The sequence below is a fragment of the Cupressus sempervirens genome, chromosome 4 (genome assembly GCF_028749045.1).
Source record: "Cupressus sempervirens isolate cs-2001-9-10 chromosome 4, ASM2874904v1, whole genome shotgun sequence".
NCBI lineage: Eukaryota > Viridiplantae > Streptophyta > Pinopsida > Cupressales > Cupressaceae > Cupressus > Cupressus sempervirens.
In genome coordinates, this window is record NC_143121.1 from 853,153,415 (window position 1) to 853,180,576 (window position 27,162).

Consider the following 27,162-nt stretch of genomic DNA (forward strand, 5'->3'; position numbering starts at 1 on the left):
GTGTGAAAAGCCTTAAAATCATAAAAACCTTCACAGAAACAAAGAACCACATGTTACTCAAAATGCCAGGAAATGAACACGCTTTGAGAAAAGAGGAAGATATCTTTTCAATGAGTTGAAATGAAGTTATGTGAATACAAGAGGTTGATCCATGATAGGTCCTTATTAAGAATCAAATTGTGTGGGAAGAAAGAGCTTGAACAACAAGGATTGTTCCTAGAATAGCAAACTGGAACAATAAACTAGAAATATATTTGGTTGATGAAAGATTGCCAAAGAACCCAAGATGTTCTTGCAAAAGATGTTGGAATTACAATAGGAAAGGTAAAAAATTTGTCTCTTAAAACATTCGCCACACATGCATCTCATGCATTCACTAAGTAAACCAAAATACCATGTAAAGTGTGTACATCTAAAACATGAAAACAAGTAAACACATATGATTACCTAGAAACCCTCCAATGAGAAGGTAAAACTAGGGTGGAGATTACACCCACAAATCTTCACTACTATAGTAATAAATTGTATCCAATGAAGGTTACAATGTTTTGATCATGAGACATGATCTACCCTATGAAAGGTTTTCCCTATTAAAGGCTTACAAAGATTGTTAGGTCTTACCCTGTTAAAGGATTTTAACACCCTATTAGAAGTGTGCCTTGTTAAAGGACTTCAACTCACAATTAAGTAAGTACCCTTTTAAAGGATTTCAATAGAGCCTATTAAGACTACTCTGTTAAGAGATTTAATTGACTCACCTACTAGAATGATTCAGCAATGATCCTGTGGTTAGCACTTGATTTCCTAATGACAAATCACCTCTATACTGATGTATTCTCTATCCTTCTTGATTATATGTCTCTTTGTTATATGTCATCTTCCTTTCTCTATTCTCCTTTAACTGATTATGCAATGTAATCTTAGATCATAACTCCTTGGCCACCATGAATGCTTTGTTTGTGCATGAAAACTTCTCCCTTCACTCCTTTATACACCTTTGCATCATAGATAGTTTAGAGTTTTTCCTCCTTAAGAATACTTTGGTGACTTAGGGTCAGGTATGAATCAATGGTTGTGATTCATCCATTTTGCCACCTAATCCTTCCCTTTTTCTGATTGGCTACAGGCACTACATTGGGATTCCAAATTAGGATTCATCCTTATCTTCAAAATATCATAATTTAATCTTTTAAGTAGCTCAAAAATGGTTTACATAGTTGTTTGTGCCATTACAAAGAACTATAAAAAAAAAATCTTATTCGACTTCTGAAATTTTTGATGCTTGGCATATACTAATCTATGTACTCTGACTTACTATCTATATTGCTTAGCATCCACTATTTACTTGGTTCCTGAATCACTCAGCATACACTTTCTACTTGGCACTTGAGTGACTTGACATATGAGTGGCTTGGCACTCATTGTTGACTTTGCATGCTCTATTATATACTTGTTGTGCTCGACATATACTACTTATTCAGAATGAACTAAGTAAATAACTAAAGTGTGTAGACACTCACTTGTCAAAACCAATCTAAGATAAACAATCTCCCCCTTTGACATGAGTGTCAAAAACACTTTGTCATGCAATAATATCCTTATCCTTACGAGCATAACATACCTCTTATTTGGCTTATATACAAAACTTCAAAATTTCAAAATTTTGTAACAACTTGTACCACAAAATTTGATAACTCCCTTTGAGTTGATAGGTCTATTCTGTATTCAAAAATTGTGCACTCCTGTTGAGTAAATGTGCCTCAACTAATGCTCTTTGAAACTAATGATGTTTATGTTTGCTCCCCCTTAGCTTATTATGTCTTTTCTTTTTCCTTTTTCTTACTCTTTGCTCTATATCTTCCTCTTTTTTATTTGTCCCCCATTTCTCATTTCTCACTTTGCTCTCTATCTCCTTTTATTTCCCCAAAATTTATATCTCCCCCAAAATCTATATATATCTCCCTTATTTATTTCTCCCCCTTTTTTGACACTTATGTCAAGTGGGCTATACACTTATAGTGTGTTTGTCCAAAAAGGATTTATGGACCTCTAGTATAATCTTCAGAGTTGTATCCCAATTTTCACATGCTACATCTAAGGATTTGATTTGGATAGGTAGCTCAGCAACAAGGTGGACTAGACCATCTAATGTTGAAAGATTTGGGTCTTTCTTCATAAAAGCTTCGGCATAGCCTAGTTTCTTATGCAAAATTTCTATGTGTGGGGTCAATGTTGTTTGGATGCTAGTTAGTTTAGCCCTTAAATTGGCTTCTTCTACTAACAATGCAACTAACTAACTCTAGGTTTGTAGCAATGTTCTGAAGTGCTTTTCACTTTGAACTGGTGTCATAGGTAGTTTTGCACCTAATGCACTAATTTGACTTTCCAAACTCAAAATTTGACTTCTACTCTCTTGTGTGAAGAGTGATGGATTGTACAATTTAGTGTACAATGAGAAAATTTTCTCAAGTACCTTCTTCACACTTTCTACCTTTGTTGCCAATACAACTTGTGTGAGTGCTATGTCACCTGATATTTTCTCATTTAATTTGCTTTGGAATTTCTTTTCAGACCATTCTAGTAATTTAGCATTTGTGTCTAGGTATTCATCACTAACCTTGTCCACTATGTTTTTTAGTTGTTCAATTAGTGGCTTGGTCTCATCTGGAGTAGGTAGGGTAAATGCATCTAAAAATATGTCTTCAATATCCTGCAATGCTTCCTTCTGTCTGTGCTCCTTTCTAAGTAGTTATTGTCTTCTTTTTATTGCTAGGGCTTCTTGCAATATGCCCATCTACTCAATTGTAATTGTATCATAATCATATTTTGGTAAAATGATCTCTTCATCAAGGCTCACATCTCCATATTGTATCACTTCTTCAACCTTTAATAAGCTTGAACTTGGAACTGAGATCTACAATGGGGTCACATCTATGCTTAGCTTCTGAAGAGTGTGACTAGAAGGAGTGTTAGATTTTGGTAAAGTTACCAAGGCTTGAATTTCTACTTGCTCCTCCACCTTTGGTGTCAGCTTGGTATCTTTAGGCTTGTCCTTTGCTTCCACAATGCCTTGTGATGCACCTTGTACTTGTGTTATAGGTGTAGATAAGTCTATCTGACCTATTCCACTCTATGTTTTTGTAGTGGATTGAGTTTCCACTAAGTTGTTTGCAATTATATCAACCTTTTTAGATGTAGCTTCAGGTACCTTATCCAAAGGTTGTACATTAGTGACTTGAGGGGTAATAGTAGGTGGTTCTTGTGTATTCACCTCTTCCCTTGTAGTTTTAGTCACTATTTTCTATATCTCATCCACACTTACCAATACTAAATTATCACATAGTTTTGCCTGTAGTGTAGATTGATCAAGTATTTTTTTTAGATCTTCCTCTATAAGGGGATTGATGTTCTAAGATATGACATTAGATACATCCTTAACCATTACTATTTCAGTATTTGTGCTTGTTACATGTTAGGGGTTGACATTAGGAAATTGTGTATCTTGTACACTATGTTCCTCTTGTTGGTTTACCTCAATTGTTGCCCTGTCATCTTCTTTCATTTCTATTTCACCCTCAATAGTTTCCTCATTATCATCATTTTCTTCATCATATTTTACCTCTATGGGTTGTTGTTCACCTTCCTTTTCTATAGCAAGTCCATAACTTACCTTCCACATCTGAGTAGACATCTTAACTACATCTTCAATATTATTTTGTAGAATGCTAAAGGCTATATATTTAGGTACAAACCTAACTACATATTTCTTTGTAGCCTTGGCAATTTGTGCCTTGTTGAGTTCAAGCATCACTTGTACAAGTGAAGTCTCCCTTATTTTTTTTTCCAAGTTCAAGCAATACTCCCATTTCTGCTCAACTCTCTCATATAGGTTTTTAGGCATTGAGTTAGCATTTCTAATGGGGTTTTCTTAAAATTTTCCATCATGGCATATATAGCCTCCTCTACTTGATTTTTCTCAACTTTACCAAGATTATCAAAATCAACATAAGAAAATCCTAATAAATCTACACTACTCTTAATATTTTCACATAGATTTTCTTAGTCTAATAGAGGATTGTGACTCACCACTTTGAATTGTCTATTGTCATCTGATTTTGTTTTCTCCTCATCAAATTTAACTTCTGCAATGTACTTCTCTTAGATCTTTTCTACACTTCACCTCCATGTTCTGTAGGTTTAGTCTTTTCTTTTTCATTTAGTGTAGTGACATGTACACTAGCCCTTGTAATAGGTGGTTGACTTGGCTTGGCAACCTTCTTGGCTTTTGTCACTAGTTGGGCCTTAGCCTTCCTTTTCTTTTCATCTGTGGGAGTAGGTGCTTCCTTGGCTTCTTCTCCCTTGGTACCTTATGTCTCCTCATTTGGCTAGTCTTCTCCCATCCCTTGAGTAAGTGCTAGTGGTGCTTGTGCTTGGGTGTCTTCTTCCTCTTTATCTTCTTCTTCTTCTTCTTCCTACTCATCACCTTCACCAAATTTAGCTTTTAGTTTCTTCACCAACTTCTCTTTCTTCTTGATAACAAAGGTAGTTTTCAATTCCATGGTGATTTTGGATTTAGCAATTTCATAGTTTCCAAATGTTTTTGCATTTTTATCAACATCTTCCACTTGTAATGTTATAATAACTATAGAGGCCTCATCTACATTGATCTCATATCCAAGCCATCTTACCCTTGGCGTTGCTACTTGGACAAAAGTGTAGTCAGCATCCACTAGAAAATAGGCATCATCATAATGCTTTTCTACTAGTGACACTCAAATTCTCAATCTCTTCTTCATTGATTGCTTGAAATCCTCAAAATAGCTAGTCATAATTGATTCAAAGTTTTCTCCCAATTGTTCAATGAACTCACCAATTTGTACTACTACTAACCTATTGGTTTTCCATACAACTATACCAAATGTAGGAAAAGTGTTTTGTACATTAAAAAAAATGCATATGAGAATAGAACCAAATTTTCACTGTGCACTCTTTCTCTTTCTTATTGCTCCTAGGTTTTCAGCCAATTATTGTAGTTGTAACTCTTCTAGATCATATGTGTGATTTTTCTTGACAATTTTATATCCAACATCTACTACAATACAAGGCACATTGTCCAGTCTAATGGATTGGTACAATTTTTGTGAAATAACTCTTACTACAAAGTCTATCAAAGGATCTATAATGGTATCAATTGTCATTCTTCTTTTATTTCATACAGCTTTAGTGTTTTTCTCAATAAACTCCTTTGAGTCACTCCTTAGAGTTTGTTACCCTAATGTTATCTTGATGGGTCCATTATCTAACCAAAGTGATTTGTCATAAATTCTACTTAACACAATTCTAATCCATTCTATTTTGAATACATTCAAAAATCTAGGGCTCATGTTAACCCTTTCTTTTCTACAATTTTATATTCTTCCTTCTATACACCATTCTCACAAAGTATTTCATATGCTTTCCTAATCTCCATATCACCTATACCTAAAATTTTACAGTTGTAACACTTTCTAACATCTTGCACAATTAAAACTTTTGGTGGTATCATGGATAGAGCACCAGAGGGGTCTTGTTTGTAAGTGATATCAAGTATGGCCTTGAATATTGGTTGCTTGCCCTTATTACTAACTAGTTGAACATTCAAAATTTCCTTTCCCTCTACATTCTTTGAACTAGATGCCATTTTGTGAAACTAGGGTTTACAAAAATATAAATAGTTTAACTCAAAACGTAATAAATACCTTGCAAGATCTGACAAAATGATGTAGAATCACTACTAAAATCTTTTGCAACAACTTTCGATGAGTTTTCTAATCGCCTTCTACTCTCATTGCTCTTGATCTTGAAATTATGTGAAATGAGTTGAAAATCGATCAAATACCCTTTTGAAATCCTACAATAAATGTTGAGTGCTTACATAGTTGTGAACTTGGCATAAACCAATTTCAGGCTTACTCAGCATCCATTACCATTCCATTTGTTTGGTAACCATTACAAGCTCAGCATTAACTAGCTAGTCTATTAGCTCGGCATCTTCTAGCATTCCACTCAATAGTCATAGGAAGCATTTCATGCTTGGCAATAACATGAAAAACTTAAATATTTTTCTTGGATTCCAAATATTATTTTGCATCTTTATTCAAGCTTATGTAGTCTTTTTAGTACTAAATCCTTTTGTAAATGATGTATGATATAATTTTAAATATCAATCCCACATACCTCTTTATTGCTTAGTTTGATGAGTTGTGATTACCTGACCCATTGGGTGAAGTGATCCCTTCTCCATTTGATGTGTTGCAACTACCTTTTTTCTTCCATGTCTTGTTCATCTCATCTCTGACATTTTCAATATCTACCTTGCCTTTGCCTTTATCAAATTCATAATTTGGTGCCTTTGACCTTGTTGGACAATATCAACTGATGTGACCAATCTTCAAATAGCTAAAACATGTGGTTTGACTCAACCACCTTTTGTAGTCATTTCTGAAGTGTGTTCTAATACAATTCTTAGGAACATGTCCATATTCTTGACAATAATGATAGCTATATTTTGTATTATAATCCTAGCTATAAGAGTTGTCATTGTTTCTTACCTTTATTTTCCTATTTGATGACCACATGGGTTTGGATCTGCACTCAAAATCTCTATGTCCATACTTCTTATAGTTGTAACAATATCCTTCAAATTTTTGTTTGTGCATGGTCTTGGTTCTACATTCATGTGTCTGATGACCTTGTTTGTTGCACTTATGGTAGTGAACCATGCTCTTATGCTTGACATTCTGATTTACAGTCTTGTTCATGCACACATTAGCAGTATGTCCTTTCTTACCACAATTATGACAAGTAGGTTTAGAGATATTACCTTTGTTGTTCCTTTCTTTAGTATTTTTGGATTACTCTCCATCTTTACTTGTGTATCCTAGTCCAGATGTATCATTATTGGATCTAGGGGATCTCAATAATTACTCAAAGTATTTGATGGCTACATTTGGTTTGTTGAAACTTTCAAAAAATTCATTTTCCCTTTTTAGGTCACTCTTCAATTGCTTATTCTGTAGTTTCAATGTTGTTATCTCAATGTCCTTGGCATTCAATTCATAGTTGGCATTCATCATTTGACTTAGAGTATCCAATTGCATGTTGGAAATTTTGGTTAGCTTTGATGACTTCTCTTCTAGTATTTTTTTCAAAACTATTTTCTCATCTTCAATCATGGCTTTGTCTTCTATGGCTTTCTTTTTTTGTTTAGTTACCTCACATAGTAGTATGGCTTCTGATTCTTGCTCCAACTTGAGATTTTTGATTTCCTCAACTTGGGCTCAATTATTTTCCATTAGATCTATAACTACTACATCAACTTCATTGGATTCTCCATTAGAAAATAGCTTAGTAGTGTCCATTTCTTTGTATTGTGTGTCATTCTCCTCAATGGAAAATTCCTTCATTCTCTTCAAATATTTATTTAGTTCTTCACTTGGTTCATCCAATTGATGTGGAATGAGTTGTATTTCAATTCTCTAATTCTCAACGATCTTTCCCAACTTGTAGAATTCCATTTTCAATATCTTTCCTCAAAGTTGCAAAGCTTCTCTTTTTGAGAACTAGGTTTTGATACCAATTGTTGGAATTACAATAGGAAAGGTAAACTACTAAGAGGGGGGAGGAGTGAATCAGTAGTTCAAACTTTGTCCTGTCAGGCCCAAACTACAAGGGCAAAACACAAACAAAAAAAAATTAAATAATAATTAAATAGCTCTAAGTTTTGAAATGATTGTGATGACAATTTAAGAATAGGATCTCTACGATACATCTTAAGTTTTAAAAGTTTTCACACATGAATTAATCATCGATTTATCCTTCATCATTAAATCGATTAATTATCTTAACAATCAAATTTCTAAAAAGTTTTATCACAGTGGAAATTTTATATACTTGTATAGAATATTTTTAAAATTATTCGAATAAATTTAGTTATTGGGACACTAATTAAACAAATTATCGAAGATACTATAAAATACTATCATTTCTTAAATCTACAACTTAGCTTAATTCTCAACAAAAATTTAATCGAATTTAAATTAAATCTAAACTAAATTTATTTTAATATTAATTTCATACTAAACTAATTCCAGTTTAATACAACTCGACAACTATCTTAAAAATAAATAATAACTTAAAACACAACTTAGTTTTAGATTAAGCACTATGTAAAACAAAATTTAACTTAAATATAAATAAAAAAATTATCTATACTTAATCAAATTAGAACTAACTTCACCTAAATAAATTTACATGACATGAATAAAATAAATAAATTAAAACAAACCAACTAACTTATCTTAATCTAAACTAACATCTAATACTAACTAAATTTAAACATTAAATAACATACCAATTTAAAATTAACAAACAACTTAACTAACATATAAAACAACTAAACATATTAACAACTAACCTACCTACTAACTCTAACCTATACTAAACCAAGCTACCCTACCCCTAACCACTAATCATCCCACTTGCCCACTAGTCAACTCGATTTGACCCCCAACACCTCTCCCAAGGGCCCCATGCAATTCCAATCCTTTACAACAAAGGAATACGCTGATATCATGGAGGAGATTAAGTTAAAAAGAAGATTTCAATTGCAAACTTTACTACAACCCAAAACTTATACCAAAGTCTTCAACCAATGTCATGTCACTGACATGGCAGCATTTACCCTCCTTCCCACGCAGCCCAAGAAGAAGAAAAATGCATCCCAAGCAGTGGGCACGTGAGCAGAGACAAGGGAAGGGAGATAATAAGGAAATGACCACCAAATTTTAAACTTAAGATGAGAAACAACTTTCCCTCCAACATAAATGTTTTACCATCGAACTGAGCGCTAGGTATGGAGGAAGATGTGGATGGGACAGGGTGGCAGGGTGATGTCACCCTCCCATCAAAACAACCTAGATCTTGATTGGACATAAATACCTTTCTAAATCCAATCTAAACTGACATCCACCATGGGTAGATGGGTATGCAATAACCCATAAAAATTTATAGGTGAGAAAGATGTTAAAAAGGTAAGATAAGTATAGATTTTTTATTTTTTTTTCAATTACTTTTGATATTTTAAACATTAATATCTATATTTTCTTTTTATTTTGTTTTATTTCAAATTTTAAAAATAAGAATATTTTGGAGAATATTCTCTGTTGCGAGGGATTTAAATTTTCTCCCATACAAAAAGCAGAGAGTTTTACTCTCTTGCAACACACATTTTTTGATGAAAAATTTTCTAAGTAGAGAAATTACAAGGCAAGAAATATATATATATATATATATATATATATTTTTTTTTTTTTTTTTTTTTTTTTTTTTTTTTTAAGGTGTATTTTTTTCTTTAGAATAGATTTAAAACATTTACACCAAAATCATTTGATTTCCTATAAATCTTAAATTGGAATAATTCGACCTATGTCAATAATTTCTTTTAAATGAAAATCCATAGAGCCTAATTACAACCTTAACATACCAAGAATATAAATTATCCATTTTATTCAATAATGCAATACTTGTTGATTCAAATAATCATGCAACCTGAATCTACATCCATGTTCATAATTTTCATTTTCAACATAAAAGAAAACTTGAAATTTTACCAAATTGAACATCATCAATTCCATCCTATTTTTGAGATTCATCCATCTAAATTTAAATCACGATTAAGTCACATGATGTCCAATTATACTCAAAACACCAATTTTATTGGCAAACCTGATTCAAAGGCTCAGTCGGGAAAGAATCAGGAAGAAAACTCGGCTTCGTTGCCATTTACAACAAGTATAAAATACAATTTACAATAGGATATCAATCCCAATTACAACAATTTAATTGAGTTTTCTTCGTGACCCTCATCAAGGGATTTATAATGTTTTCTGCAACACATTTCAAGAACCATGGAGGGAACAGAATCTGATCAGGTGACCAAAAACATGACCAAGAACAATTCAAACATGCATATTCCTACAAGGTTTTCACAATAAGATCCACAATGAATCAACACTAAGGAAAGGTGGATTCTTCCAACAGGAGAAGTCAAGCACAACACCAAATCAGATGCCCAATCAGGGCTATTAACCAAGAACTTTTGTTCTTTCATTTAAAAATGCCATACTCATATGAGGTTTGTGCTGATGGGTAGGGGCCCATAACACCCTACCCTTTCTCCCTCTTCTCATCCTGAGAAGAGACTCTACACTAGCTGGAGTCCAACTAAACAAACCTTTCCCAAAATTGGTCACTTCTACACTCTCCAAGGGTGAGTAATCCCAAAACTTCCATACAAGAAAAATCTCAAAATTGCAAACATAAACATGAAAGGAAAACATCCAAAATAACATGGTTTTCAAATCTTCCCAACATACCCACAAACATACAAACATTCAAAAAACAACAAGGTAGCAAAAGCATGAAACAAACATGAAAACTGAATAAGGGAGATGAGAATTTCCTACCTTCACAAAGAGGTAATGGCAATGAACAAATTTTAGTAGAGTTTTCACTTCCTTCCTTCAATCTTCAAGAACTCCTCTCTAAATGTAGAGATTGGGTAACAACCTCCACAAGTCCAAGAAGGGCCACTAAATAAGCCTCCAACTCAACCACCCAAAAAGAGCAATAACTACTTCCACCCACTGGAAATTCTAGAAACTCCTAACTCAACCCACACTATGGTTAAACACTAAGTGGAGGTGAGGTGAGGTGACTCAAGATAACCACTTGCAATTTTCGCACAAAGGGAAAATGAGACCTTTTGAGTGACCTCAAAAGTCAATAAAAGGGGCTTATGGGTTGGAAAAGACCCCTAACCCATACCCATACCCTTTGGGTATAATAATTTCATGTTTTAAGCCTTATGAAAAAGGTTTAGAGCCAAAAAAAATCTAGGAATAAAATAGGACCATCTAACTACTCTAACATTCCAGATTAAGCACTAATCTGGATTAAGGAAAGACTAACCTTGATTAAGAACCCAAAAGAAAACTGACACCAACTAAACCAACTTGGGTCCAAAGGTTGAACAACTAACCCTAATCAGCACACTGAAGAACATAAACAATTTACGAGTGTCAAGCGACACTAAAAGAACATAGTTACGAACACTAACATTCACTGAACACCAAAAGATACATACATACATCTCACAATACAATACGTGAATTATGAACAACAAGGTTTCCAAAATTAGCACATAGAGATCAGTTATGTTCCTCTGTAGGGTTTCTCAGCTAAAATATCTGCACACATCAGTAGTCCCACAAAAATCACATGTACATATATGTATACGTATCAAAAATTCACATAAATTGAAACATACATCAATAAGGGTTTCTTCATCTTGCTTAATTCTTAACCATTTAAAATCTCTTAAATCAAAGTCTCCATCCTACATTTACCAATTTCATCAACATACATATACATGAAACATTAAATGAAAATCATCAAATATATCTGAAAGTAACATCACACAACATGAAAAAATAAAGTATGTTCTAAGCATCAGATAATGTCTCGACATCTCGAGTCGTGAATATCAAAATAATAGTAATGTATCATTATGCTACGATGGGTCAGGGCAAGGCCTATCATGTCCCTAAAAACATTCACCACACATCCATCTCATACATTCACTAAGTAAACTGAAATACCATCTAAAGAATGTACATCTAAAACATGAAAACAAATAAACACATATGACACCAAATATGATTACCCAGAAACCCTCCAATGAGAAGGTAAAACTGGGGTAGGGGTGACACCCACAAATCTTCACTACTATAGTAATAAAGTGTATCCAATGAAGGTTTCAATGTTTTGATCATCAGACATGATCTACCCTATAAAAGGTATGCCCTATTAAAGGCTTACAAAGACTATTAAGGTCTTACCCTATTAAATTATTTCAATACCCTATTAGAAGTGTGCCTTGTTAAAGGACTTCAACTCACTATTAAGTAAGTACCCTGTTAAAGGATTTCAATACAACCTGTTAGGACTACTCTGTTAAGAGATTTAACTGATTCACTTGCTTTCCTGATGACATATCACCTCTATACTAATGTATTCTCAATCCTTCTTGATCAGATGTCTCTTTGTTGTATGTTGTCTTCTTTTCTCTATTCTCCTTTAACTGATTCTACAATGTAATCTTAGATCATAACTCCATAGCCACCATGAATGTTCTATTTTTGCATGCAAACTTCTCCCTTCACTCCTTAATACACCTTCTTCGCATCATAGATGGTTTAGGGTATTCCCTCCTTAAGAATAATTTGATGATGTAGGGTTAGGTAGGAATCAACGACTGTAATTCATCAATTTTGTTGCTTAATCCTTCCCTTTTTCTGATTGGTTGCATTAATTGCATTGGGATTCCAAATTAGGATTCATCCTTATCTTCAAAATATCATAATTCAATCTTATAAGTTGGCTCAAAAATGGTTTACATAGTTGTTTGTGCCATTACAAACAACTATAACAAAACTATCTTACTCGGCATCTAAAGTCTATGATTCTTGACATATACTATTCTCTATACTTTGACTCGGCATTTGTATCACTCGGCATCCACTATTTACTCAGTTCCTAAATCACTTGGCATACACTATTTGCCTGGCACTTGAGTGAGTTATTATATGAGTAGCTTGGCGCTCATTGTGGACTTGGTATGCTCTATTATATACATGTTGTGCTCAGCATGTACTACTTAGTCAACATGAACTAAGTAAATGAATAAAGTGTGTAGACACTCACTTATCAAAACCAATATGAGATCAACAAAAGACACCTAGGGTAAATTAGAACTAATGACCATATCAAGAATCCCTTATATTCTAAGAAGAACCATAAAGATTCAACTCATATTGAGATATCCAAGAACTATCTTCCACTAGTTTTTTATGCCATTAAACTAAGTATTATTTGTAATATTTTCCTCTTGGGCTTTTGCTAACTCTAGTATCCAAAATTATATCAATGCCTTATGTCTTCTTCTTAGAATAATTAGGATTGTCATCTATCTCTTCATAAGATTCAAAATATTCATAGATATATGAAATGTTGAATATAGGTGAAATATCCATGTCTGCTACTAATTCAACTTCAAATTCATTTCCACTATCATGTTTCTTCAAGATTTTACAAGTTCAAACCTCTTCATATTTATCTAAGTACCAACTAGAATTTTTTTCTTCTTTAGGTCTATCATTAATTTGTCTCTAACCTCAAAAGTTTTATGTCTTCTTTTCTTATATGCTCTCCTTGTATTCTTGATTACTATTATCCAAATTACTTTTCACTTTTGCACACAAATTCTTCATAAAGTCTACAAATTCTTCTCCTACAGCACTGCTCCTTATTTCAGTATCTAAATTTTTCAACTCTTTAGTCCCTCTATGATTTATGTCATTCACTTTCTCCAAAGGTGTCTTCTTCGTACTTCTTTTCACTAAATAGTTATACGCAAACTTTGCTTGTGCCAAAACTAAGTTTCAATTAGTAGGTTTATCTCCAATTAAGCATTTGAACAAGTTCTTCAAAATTCTATTTATAACTTTAGTTTTTCCATCTATCTATGGATGAAATGTAGAACTAAAGTTAAGCTTAGTATGCAAATTATTTTAGGGTATTCTCAAAAAGTAACTAGAAAATTTAGTATCTCTATCTGAAATAATGGTCTTCAATAATCCATGTAATCTCACAATTTCTCTAAAAAAATAGATCTATTATGTGTACCATACCTAAGATAAAACATGTCATTTTTTAATATCTATCAATCACCACAAAAATAGAATCATTACCTCTTTGAGTTCTAGATAATCCAAGAACAAAACCCAAACTGATGTCTTCCCAAGGTTTACTAGGAGCAAGTAAAGGTATATATAAACCCACGTTCTAACTAGTTCCCTTAACTACTTGTTAAATTCTATAATTATTCATGATTATTTTAACATCCTTATACAAATATGGGCAAAAGTATCTTTCAGAGATCAATTTCGCTATCTTATCAATCTCACAATATTTTGCAAGTCCACCACTATGTTTCTCCTTAAATATGTTATCCCTCATAGATCCTCTTGGTATGCATAATTGAATTCCTTTAAATAGCATATATTCTTGAATGAAATAGTCAACCCACTTATCCTTCTCATCTATCATGTGATTTTTACAACCTTTCCAAGGTTCTAAAAGATTAGGATCAATTCCATAGAAGTTCTTTAAATCATCAAACCCAAGTAATTCAACCTCTGCCACTATTAATAAGCTTCTTCTTCTACTCAAAGTATTTGCTAGCTTGTTTGATTGTCCACTCCTATTCTTCAACACAATTTCTTTTTTTTTTTGCATATACTCAAACCATTTTATGTGTATTTTATTAACTTGTTTAAACTTCCCAAGTATTGCAAAACCAAAAGATTAGCGTAAAACAAAATTCTCTAGATATCAAATAAAGTCTCCATTTCTTCAAGGCTTGAATAATTACATAAAAATACCAATCATAGACCGAATATTTTATTTTAGCATCATTCAATTTATTACTATAGAAAGATATAGGCTTACCTTCTTGACTTTAAAACAACTCCAGGTGTACTCCCACTAGCATCACAATCAACTTGAAAAACTTTAGTAAAATCAAGTGAAGCAAGCACAAGAAGTTCTGCTACTTTTTGTTTCAATGTCTCAAAAAATTATGTGCTCCATATGTCTATCTAAATTCCTTTTTCTCACCTCTCATTCTCTTTGACATGGCATTACATAATGAACTAAAATTCCTAATAAACTTCCTATAGAATCTTGCCAAGCCATGAAATGGTGTAACTTTCCCAACATTCTCAGGTGTAGCTCACTCAAGTATAGCTTTTACCTTTTCAAGACCCATCTTTAACCCAAAAAAAAAATCACAAAACCTAGGTACATGATTTCTTCCTCCATGAAAGATCATTTCTTCAAGTTTATCAACAACTTTTCCTCTTTTAGCATTTGCAACACTTTTCTTATATGTATTAGGTGTTCCTCTTTAGTCTTATAGTAGATTAATATATCATAGAGATACATAGTCACAAATTTACCCAAGAATTTCTTTAGAAGTGTGTCCATCAATCTCATGAAAGTGCTATATGCATTAGTTAAACCAAAAGGCATAACTAAACACTCATACAAACCTTTATTAGTATTAAAAGAAATCTTCCATTCGTCCCCATCTCTGATCCTAATTTGATGATATCCACTTTTCAAATCAAATTTGGTAAAATACTTGTCTCCACTCAAACAATCCATAATGTCATCCATACTAGGTAAAGGAACCCTATACTTAACTATTATTCCATTTATATCTCTAGAATCAGTGCACATTATCCATTCTCCATATTTTTAAGGTTCCAATACAACAAGTACTATACAGGGACTAAAACTTTATCTGATCAATCATTTCTCAAGAAATTGTTGCACATTTCTATTTAGTTCTTCATTCTCTATAGGTGTAATCTATGTGGTGCTTTATTAGGAAAACTAGCTCTAGTTGTCAAATCCATGCAATGATTAATAATTATTATAGGGGGTAATCTATCAGGTACATATTTGAAATAATGTCTTAATTTTATTAACAAATATCTAACCTTGGGTACATTCTCAAGCTCATCTTGTTTCTCTATCTTTCTAGGGATCAAAGAAAAACAAACATTCTATTTCTTCATGTCCTTCACAAATTGTTTTCCTTCAATCAATTGGACTCTAACTATTGTAAAATGATTTGACTCAGGTTTCTCTATCAAATTAACAAGACATTCTTCTTTCCATTTTCCCAAATAGTATACTAATTCAATCTACATCATGCAAATATTTTCTATCATATTGCCAAGGTCTTCCCAAAATAATATGACAATAATCCATATGCATAATATCACACAAGATTTCATCATAGTAATTCCCAACCTTGAATTTCATAACACATTATTCCCTTAGTAGTAACTTGTATTCATCCTTGATCCAAGCAATATGATAAGGGTTAGGATGTTTCAATCTCTCTAACTACAACTTAGAAACAAATTCTTTTGATGCCAAATTATCTCAACTACCATTGTCAATTATTACTTTCTCAATACATTACTTCAATCTTGCATCTGGTCTTGAAAAGAAATTTCCTCAAAATAGGTTCCTCATCCAATTGCTCATTCCACAAAAATCTTTTTATCACCAGGTTCTCACCATTTTCACGTTCATTGGGAGGGACAATAGTTTCTTCTTGAGTTAAAACATTTTTGCCACTACTTCTTTTCTTCTTGCTAGAAAAGGTACATTTAAAGGCTCTATGTCCATCTTCTCCACATTTAAATTCCCTTAAATCAAGATCTATCTTCCATTATTATTAATCCTAGGTTAACTAGAATAATTTCCTCTAGTTTAGTTACGTCTTCCTTTGCTAGCATTATCTTCTCTCCATTCAAATTAGGCCTTGTCATGAAATATATTATTAGATCTACTACTTTCTCCATAAGATCTACCTCTACTTCGGCAAAATCTTCCACCTCTTGTCCTTTGTCTATGTTCCTACTTATTAACCAACATATCTTTATCTCTCAAGGCATATAAGTATATTTCTTCAACAATTTCCATTTTCACAAAATTGATATCTTCCTGAATTGAAGTTCTTAGTCTATTATTTCATCTAGCAACCTTTTCAACCTCATCATCAACATGTCCAAATCTAATGTCTAACTTATAAAATTCCTTCGTGTAATCCTTCATAGTCATGTCTTTCTATCTCAAATTTTGTTCTCTTCTCAACAAATTAAATTGATAATCACTAGGAATAAATTTCATTTTTAACTTACCAACTATTTTTCCTCTTCTTTGTCTATCAGTTTGCAAATGTTCTCACCAAAGAGATTCGTGCCCTCATAATTTAGTAGTTACTATCCTCATTCTTCTATCCTTGGGAATACCTTAAAAATCAAAATACTTTTCTATCTCAAAGATCCAATGCAAAAAATTATTTTTATCAAGCTTTCCACAATAACTTGAAATTTCAAAACAAGGCCTAGAATTCACTCTAGACAAAGCTTTAAAAATCCTTTCTTCATCTTGTTCCTCTTTAGGTTTAGGATTAGGTGTAATTGCTTCTTCTTCATCACTAACATCATCAAGATGCACTCCTCTTCTTTGGGATATCTCAACAGCTTCAAGTCTAGCTTCTATTTATCTCAACATGTCCATTTTAACATTATATATATACATTCTACATCAAAACATTTTGATAATAGTTCCTACAAGAATCATAACCCTCTGTAAAATATAGGCCAAGAATCATATCTTCCACCCTACAACCAACCCAATAAGGGTATAGTGAAGATTAGCTAAAGAGATTTTAGATTTAGTGAAGCTTTTAGATTTTAGGAAGCTAATAGTTCCATGGAATTTATAGTGAAGATTAGCTAAAGAGATTTTAGATTTATGGTGTCATCATTTTTTTGATTGACTATGGTGTCATACTATTATTACAATCATAATTAAAAAAATTATTTATAATATTTTATATAAAATTTGCATATCTTTGACACGTGAAAATTTATCCTATACTAATAGGGCAATTCCAACTACACCCCATTTTCACTTGCTAAAATTCAAAGGCCGATGAAATGGGCTCTTATTTTGGAGGAAAAGATTATGAATAATTAGGTGTAGCCCCAAATAAAATTCTTATGGGACCTATACCTAAAAGATAGAGTCATATCCGCCTCCATGAGACTCTTACCTAAGGATAGCATTCCATTTGGGGGCTTTGGCTTCTCTTTTTTAGGAAGAGGAGGTCCCATTAAGAATTTTTTTTGTGCTATAGGTTTATTTAGGATGGAGTCCCATGAGGGGAACTATATTAAAAATAGAGTGCATGACTACTAAGAGCTTTTAGGAATATTTAAATGTGAGAAGTCCCATTATTTTTCTTAGTGTGTTTGAACTTAAAACTTTTAGGTCCTAAATTTAATGAAGCTATGTTCCCACCAATTTTAGAGTGAATATCAATGTAAGAATTTAAATTTATGATGTCACTATTTTATTCCTATCATAATTAAAATTTTAAAATAATAAATAGATTTCTTGACATGTGGCAAAAAAATCCCTCATTTGGTGGAGTTATTTACAGCCCCACCCAGTTTTCACCTGCTCAAATTAAGGGGACTAAAAATTTGGAGGTTTTATTTTGTAGGAAAATATTTCAAATAAACCTTTAGCCCCAGATTCCTTTTATCATGGAGCTACCTACTACACAAAAATAAAGCCCAAGCCCCTCCCATGGGAAACTTGCCTTAGAATCATTTCCTATAAAATAGAAGCTCCTACTTTTTAGCCTTGTATATTTGAGCAAGTGAAATAGAGTGGGACTAGAAAACACCCCACAACTTATGAATGTTAGTTGTCACTTGTCAAACATCTAAATTTAGATTTTCCTTTAGAATAAATTTGGAGGGAAAATTATTTTCTTAAGATTATTTTTATTGTTTGCAAATAGAAAAGAGTGAGGTAATGTATTCATTAGAGCACCAAATTTTTTAAATTTCAAAGCTTAAACTTATAAGCCAAAGTTGACCACATGATGCATGAGATCAATGACTTAAAATTATTCCTACAAAATCTCAATAAGTTATAATTGTTACAATGATTTAGAATAACTGAGAAAGGGGGTGAATCAATTATCCCCCGATCTAGATGTACCAATTCATCTTTTAGACACTTCAAACAAATTAGTCAAACTTAGATATCTACTTGGTCTCTATAGCATATCATTGGAAATTTAACATTTTATGCAATATTGAGTAGGCTGAGGATGATCAAAAAGAGACCAGGGATCAAGCGGACATCCAGAACCAAGACCAAGAGGGTGTAGACAACCAGAAGGCCAATGAAGCTATAGAGACCCTGCAGGTTCTTGATAAGGAGAATTAATTTTTAGTATTCTCTTTTTGTTTCATCTCTTTATAGGGTTGTTGTATTTTTGTCTCCTAGTCGCGAGCCTATTGTTAGTTTTTAGTTTTTTATAAGCAGTTGCATGGGTGTTGGACTTTATTTTATATCAATATTTTAGATATGTTGTAAAAACTCTTAGTTTTTAGGATCCTTGTAAAACCTGTTTTACTTAATCAAAAACATTTCATGCAATATCTTAACTCTTTATCTCTATATGTGTTGACTACCAATAAATAAACTATTATAAAATATAGCATACAAAATAGTAACATCCACACATGATAATAACACTTTTGACACCATAATTTAACATGGAAACCCAATTTGGGAAAAACCACCAAGTAACATGCTACCAGTTTCTCACTCTTCCAAAGTGAGCTCTATTAAGATCCAACCAAGTTAAAGGTTATACAAGACATTGTTAAATGTAACCCTATTAAAAGATTAATCACCTTGTTAGGAGTGGCCTTGTTAGAGGACTTTAGAACTTTCCACTAAAATGTCACCTTGATTAAAGGATTTTAAAAATAACTATTAGGTCAACCTTGATTAAAGGATTTTGGAATGATACAATGGTTAGAATGTAAAAGTAGGTTTGTTATATAAAGTATAACTCACTTTGCAAATTTAGATCTTAATTCACTCATATGCTAATTCATTGGTTCGTCTTTGTTGATATCTTCATCTCTAGTCTACTTGGTACCTCCTCAAGCAATTGTTAAGAAGGAGATTGATACTGTGTGATAAATGTGTTTCAATCATTATTTTGTCACTAATGTCAAGCCTACTATTTTGCTGGTAAGAAAACTACTTATATGATTTAAGTACTATCACTTGTTTGATTGATAAAGAGGATTTGATCAAAAGATGTAACAGAAGCACCTAGAGGAAATGTTGAGTTATGATATAAAAAGGAGTACAAGAATCAGCTAAGACAATGATATCATAGTGTATTTATAATCTACTTAAGGTTGCAAAGGTTGGTTACACTAAGCAAGTTTAGAAGAACAAGTTAAACAAAATTTGTCTGTCAAGCTTGATCGAATGGATAGTAGGTGTTGAGCAAAGTCAGTGCAAGCCAAGTAGAAAATCAATTGGAGGAGACTAAAAGTCTATTTTAGTGTATGTTGAACAAAACAATGGATGTTGAGTAAAGCTTAGTTGATTTCAAGCACCAGTAAAATTTAGTTTGTGCCAAGTGATTTTATAGAGGATGTCAAGCAACACAGTATGTACTGAGCATCAGAAGCAAGTTAATGTGGAGTGTTAGCATTATTAGAAAGATCATGAATTTGATGGATCTAAGCCAACAAGTTTGTTTTATTGGATTATATGAAACATGTGGAAGATAAGATTGATGAGCTGGTGGCACAAAATTCATGTTAAACCATTTTGAGGTGAATTCAAAGAGGATTAAAGGAGAAGTTTCTAGAAGTGATATGGAATGAGGGGTAGATTCATTGAATCCTACCTAATCTATCCTAACCCTAAATTGGATGATGGAGAATGAATGGAAAAAGATATTAATTATTTATTTATAGGGATGGATGGCCAAAGCAAGGGTTATCATGTACGAGAACCTAAAGAAGAGGATTCAAGGGTATTGCTTCATTTAGTGACCTAATTGAGAGTCTATATTGGCATGATAAGCAAGAAGGCTTAAGGGTATGGATGCTTGAATGGTGAACAAGCTATCAAATCTTAAATGTGTGAAAGCCAAGTAGAATGGAGGACTGAAATAGAGATTTTTAATCTACAAATGGAGTTGTAATTTGTTATCAGATCAGTCCTTACTATTACTCTCTAATAATTGTATCGGTCTAAGGTAAATCATTTGGATTAAGGTTGACCTAACAGTCATTTGTAAATCCTTTAATGGGGTGACATTCCAAGTGAATGGTCTAAATTCCTCTAACAAGGCTCACTCCTAATAGGGTCATTGAAATCTTTTAATAGGGTCACATTTACCAATGTGTATTGTAACCTTTAACAAGGTTGACCTTTTATAGGGCATCACTTTAGAAGAGTGAAAAAGAGTAGCATATTACTAGTGGTTTTTCCCAAATTGGGTTTCCATGTAAACCATTGTGTCAAAAGTGTTGTTGAATCTATTATGTTCCATGTTTACATTTTTGCAAATTGATTTGATAGTAACCTACAAGTTTTAAGTGATTGTATAATCTTATGGATGCATGCATGATGATAAATGTTTTATGGGTTCACTAAGCTGTGAAAAGTTTAATTTATACATCTAGACCTTGGATAACTAATTCACTACCCCCCACCCCCCTCTCTTAGTTATTCTAAAGAATTCCAACAATTGGTATCAGAGCCATCTGCTTAAGAGGACTAGTTTGAAGGTACTAGAAGCACAAAGATCAAGATGTCAAAGGAGATGTACCAAATCTTAATAGAGATAACTTTCCTGCATGGAAAAGTTTAATGAAGCTACACCTTCAAGGACTTGGAGGTCATGTGAAATCTACCATTACTACTAAGCATGTTGATCCTATTGGAGCCCTAACTATTGAGCATCTGAAAAAGAAGAAAGAACACAACCGGGAAATGTTGGAGATTGCCTCCACCCTAAGCTATGTTGAATTTGATGATATCAAAAGTCCTAATAGTGCAAAGAAAATGTGGGATGCTTTAAACATCATATGTGGAGGCGACACGAATGTTCTAAGAGCCAAAGTTGAAAGTCTCAGAGGTAAGTCTAATGATATGAGAATGCAAGAAGGTGAAAATATTGCTCAAGGATGAAAGATTTTGTTAATGCAATAAGAGTAGCTATTGGTACAATAGATTATGATATAGTACTACGAAAAATTTTAAGAACACTGTTGCCTATATATGTTATTAGAGTTTCTACAATACAAGAACAAAGATGTATACCAGGGAATACTCTATCTCTTGAAGGTCTGGTAGGTAGACTCGCTATTTTTGGGCTATCTAACTTTGATAATTACGAACCTAAAAATATTGAATCTACTTTTAAAGCTAAGTTGTCATTAAAGGAACTTGATGAGAAGAAGAAGAAGAAAAAGACAAAGTATGTGTCCAGTAACAGTGACATAGATGAGGAGAATGTAGATCAACTTGAAGCACTACTAGCAAGGAGATTTCATAGAGGTAAAGGCAAGTTTAAAGATAAATTACCTATCATTTGTTTCAATTCCAATGAAAAAGAGTAGCATGTTACTAATGGTTTTTCCCAAATTGGATTTTCATGTAAATCATTGTGTCAAATGTGTTGTTGAATCTGTTGTGTTTCATGTTTACATTTTCTACAAAAAAAAATTTGGTCAGTAAATGATCGAAGCCTTTGATTATATTAATTTAATAAAAATAAAAATACAACAGAGTATCCATGTTCAAATGAACACTAGTAGGAAAGAATGGAGAATAAAACCTCTAGTCTTGCCCAAGACCATAGTCCTTTATTATTACATTATTAAAAGAGGCATACCCCAACTACCAATTTCCAATTTTTATTGTTGAGTACAATATATATGACTAAATCCTTCTATGAATTATACAAGCTCTAATGATTCTATAACGATCATTTGAACTCTTCAATGTCTAAGATGAGAGTGACCGCTTCTAACAGATCTATATATACTTGATAGTTGACTCTTCTTTTGTAATCCTCGATGGAGTGATAACACCTAGCTAACCTATTGATCAGTAATGCAACTCCAAATGAAAGCTAGTACTATTACTTAAAAACATCAATTTAGATATCCACAAATTCCTAGCTAGAGATTCCTATGTTTCTTTCCTTCAACATTATGTCAAAGATTATTGATCAGTAGTATATTTTAAGAATATTCTTACTTAAGTTCTAACATAATATCCACCTATATTACAAACTTGATCCTAATAGAGTTGATTAGTTTAAGATTTTTTCAGTTAATTTAAGATTTTTTCAGTTAATCTGAATCCCTATTAAAATCATTGTTTATTTAAAAGCCTTATACTTAGATCTAATGTTGTGGCTTTAATCTAATGATCAATAGTTTCCTGATAGAAAATAGAATATTTTCCTTACATGTCAATTTAATGTCAGATCAATTAGCATATATGAATTTGTATACTTTAGAATTGAGTCTATAGTATCCTATACTAGTAGATTATGCTTACACCAGCTTTTGAATATCAACTAACCGCATGTTAATTGGTTAAAATCTATAGACACTACTCAATTTTGAACCTGAGATTAGTGTAAATCATGAACATCTATCACATTCTAGTATCAAGAACTCTATCAAATCTAAACAATTAACCCAAAGAAAGAATGACCTATTTATCTAGCCAATTCATAATGCAAATAAATCATCCTTGAAATTTGTATCCATGTTGATAAAGAAAAAACCATTCTAATGATGCAAAAATCAAGAAATAAGCCCAACACGTTGATGGAGATAATAACATTATATGTATTTATAGCGTCCAATATTTATAGAAACAACTTTCCATAGAAGGAAGAGCCTGAGCTTCTAAATAGGGTCACATTTGTTTCCATTCTAATAATGAAGCTAAAATAGACTCAACATGGATAGGACAATATATGTCATAAATGCCTAGTCGATATAAATAGAAAACTAAAACTAGTTTGTTTGTCATTTTCACTTGATGTCAACTAGATGGCACCAAATAAATCTGTGATAAGACTTAGCTTGGAGTCACATAATGATGATAAGAGCATGGGAGACATAAATCCATAAATGTATTAATAAACCCATGCCTCTGAGCAATATATTAGGAATACAGATTAATAGATATGATTTACTAATTCCTAATTCATATCTAGAGTTCATTTTCTAGATGTTCGAGTTATCATCTAACTGTTTTAATGTTTTTTTAAATCTTTCTTTTTTGATTAATTATTTTCAAATTGCCTCTGATTCTTAAATATTCTTGATTAGTGGCTATACATTTTCTCCCACTATCCCTTTGATAACTATGTGGGTCAAATGTTCCAATGACTATAAGTCGCATTCAACTAGATATATAGATTTTACACATGTATATTCTTGAGCCAACCTTTGTACCCTTATATAAATAGATATCTAAAAGTAATGTGGATGTATCCTTAATCTCTTACTACTCCTCCAAATCTTATTTCACTAATAGAGTAGTTTTCCTTAGTTCCTTTATATTAGTATGGCTTTTTTATTCTTGTTTACATTATTAATCCTTATAAAATATTTTCAACATCAGCACCTTATTTGCTAGTTGATCTACCTTTTTGTTACCTTCCCAAAAGATATGAAGAATCTAAATATCTTCAAAGTGGTCTAGAATATTTAGTACTTCTTCTATTTAGAGTTTAAAACTTAATTATCTTCCTTTTCCTAATGAAATTTAGTACAATTAGTGAATCTCCTTCAATAATAAGTTTTGATAACCCTAGATTTAGGCAAATTTGGAGACCTTCTTGCAGAGCTTCTAGTTCAGCAAGCTTTCTAGTGATTGATCCTATGGATTTTGCCCTTTTGGTGATCTACCTAATAGAATAATTATTTATTATACATCATATTCAAGTAGTACCAGGATTGCCTCTTGAGGCTCCATCAAAATTTAAATTGGCCCACCCAGTCGGTGGTGGAATCCATGTACAGTTGGCCCTCGCCTCTTTATTCTTCTTTTTATAAATAAGCTAAGGATTAATTAGGTTTTTCCAATTCTTTTTCATTAATCCATCCCATAATGAACATGATCCTTCCCCTTTCTAGGCTTTGCTCAGGTTAGCATTTAAAGTTTCAACTATACATGTCTCATTTTTTTTAATAATCTCATCTTCTATCATGTCCTTATCACAAAATATTCTTTTGTTCCTTTCTTTCCATATTTCCCACATAAGGATAGATGGACAAAAATTCCATAATACACACACACACACACATTTACTATCATTTGTTGGTCAACCCTTAAGAAAATCATCTAGGGATCTTGGCACAGGGGCAGTCCAACCTAGCTTTTGTCTAAGCCAATCCCAATAATATTGAGTATATGGACATCTATATAAGATATGATCATTATTTTCACTGTCATGCTTACATAGCACACATCTTGATGGACCCTCAATACTCGTCTTACTAAGTCTATCAGTAGTTAGGATCCTATTCTAAGATGCCATCCACAAAAAGCATCCTGCCTTTGGCAGAAAAGATGAATCCCAACATATTTAAGTGGATGTTCACTTCTTCCCATCTTTGGAAATGCATGATAACTCTATATCCATTTTTAACACTATACCTACCATCTTTTGATGTTGCCCAAATGAGTTTTTCATTTCTCTCTAATTGCTTTATTTTCCTTTTCTAAATGATTTTTTCGTATGCTTTTTTTACTACTAGTTCCATGTCTATATTCTCCATAGATTTTCATTCCAATCTTATAATTTCATTAATAATTCTTTTATTTTTATAATTGTTGACCTTACTACCCCAGAGTTTAACTAATTTATCTTTGATACTAGCTAGGATACCCATGCTATCTACTTATGGGTAACCATCCCATGAATCCTCCCTAGAAGAGAGCTTCATCACCATTTCCAACATCCCATGTGAGACATTTACTAATAAGGGCTCTACTTTTTGCTATAAAATTAAAACTTTTAGATCCTTTAGGGAGGCTCCTCATTCTAAACACAAAATAGGGATCATCTGCATTAAGGTATTTTTTATACATGATTTTACCCCATCTATGATCCCTTTCTACAAAGAGATGCCAAGTAATTTTAGCCCCTAATGCTTCATTTTTCTGGCTTAAATTTTTGATACCTAAGCCTCCTAATTCCTTTAGCTTACATAAATTTTCCCATTTAATAAGCACTAGTTTTCTCTATTTTCCAATGTCGTTCCAGAGAAAACTTCTAAGTTTTGCCTCAAGCTTCTTATTGGTATTTTTTGATAATGATAAGCAAGAAAGGGGATATGTTGGAAGGGTAGATAAAACTTCTTTGATCTTAGTAACTTTACTCACTTTAGTGGGCCATTTTTCTTTCCACCCTCCTATCATTGTATCCATTCTATCAAGAATATTATGCCATTCTTTGTTAGTTTTATTACCTTTTTCTATCTCTATTCCTAAGTATTTACATGGGAATGTACCTCTTTTGTACCCCATAATGTTACAAATCTATTTTTCCATTCCAGGTTTGGTGTTAATGAAAAATATTTTTTATTTTTCTACATTCACTTTTTGACCTAAAGCTTCCATATATTGTTGAATAATCATCTTAATGTTTAAGGCCTCATTTATCATGATTTCTCCTAGTAAAATAGTATCATATGCATATTGTTGATGGTTATATGAGCAACATTCTTGATAATAGTAATTCCCCTGATTTTTCCATCATAGTATGCTTTATAGCTCTACCAAAGGCTTCTAACATGATAATGTATAGGAAAGGGGATAGTGGATCTCCTTGTCTTAAACATCTAGATGTGTCAAAAAAGCCTTCGGGGGTCCCATTAATGAGAAATGATGTTTTAAATGAAGATATGCATTGATAGATAAGATTTATCCATTGGTGAGAGCATCCAAAATCTTCCAAGGTTTTACATAAAAACCTCCAGTTAACCATATCATATGCTTTATGAATATCGAGTTTCACGAACATGCTTGCCTTTTTTATTTTTATTGGTTTAGTATAATGTTTCCTGAATAATGAGTATCCCATCTAGTATTGATCTTCCTAGTACAAAACCCATTTGTTCTTCTAATATAAGCTTATGAAGAAATGTTTTCATTTGATTAGCTAAAATTTTGGATAGGATTTTATAGATGGTGTTGCAAAGAGCTATAGGTATAAAATCCCCTAGATTTTTGAGATCAACTTTTTTGGGTATCAATGTAAGAAAGGTAAAATTATTTTTTGATAATAACATTTCTGCAAATTAATTTGATAGTAACCTACAAGTTTTAAGTGATTGCATAATCTTATGGATGCATGCACAATGATAAATGTTTTATGGGTTCACTAAGTTGTGAAAATTTTTATTTATACATCTAGACCTTGGATAACTAATTCACCACCCCCCCCCCCCACTCTCAGTTATTTTAAAGAATTCCAACAGCAATCACTTCATAAACTCTTCACACTTCACCTCTATTTTTCTCCTCTTTATAGCCTCTCCTTAA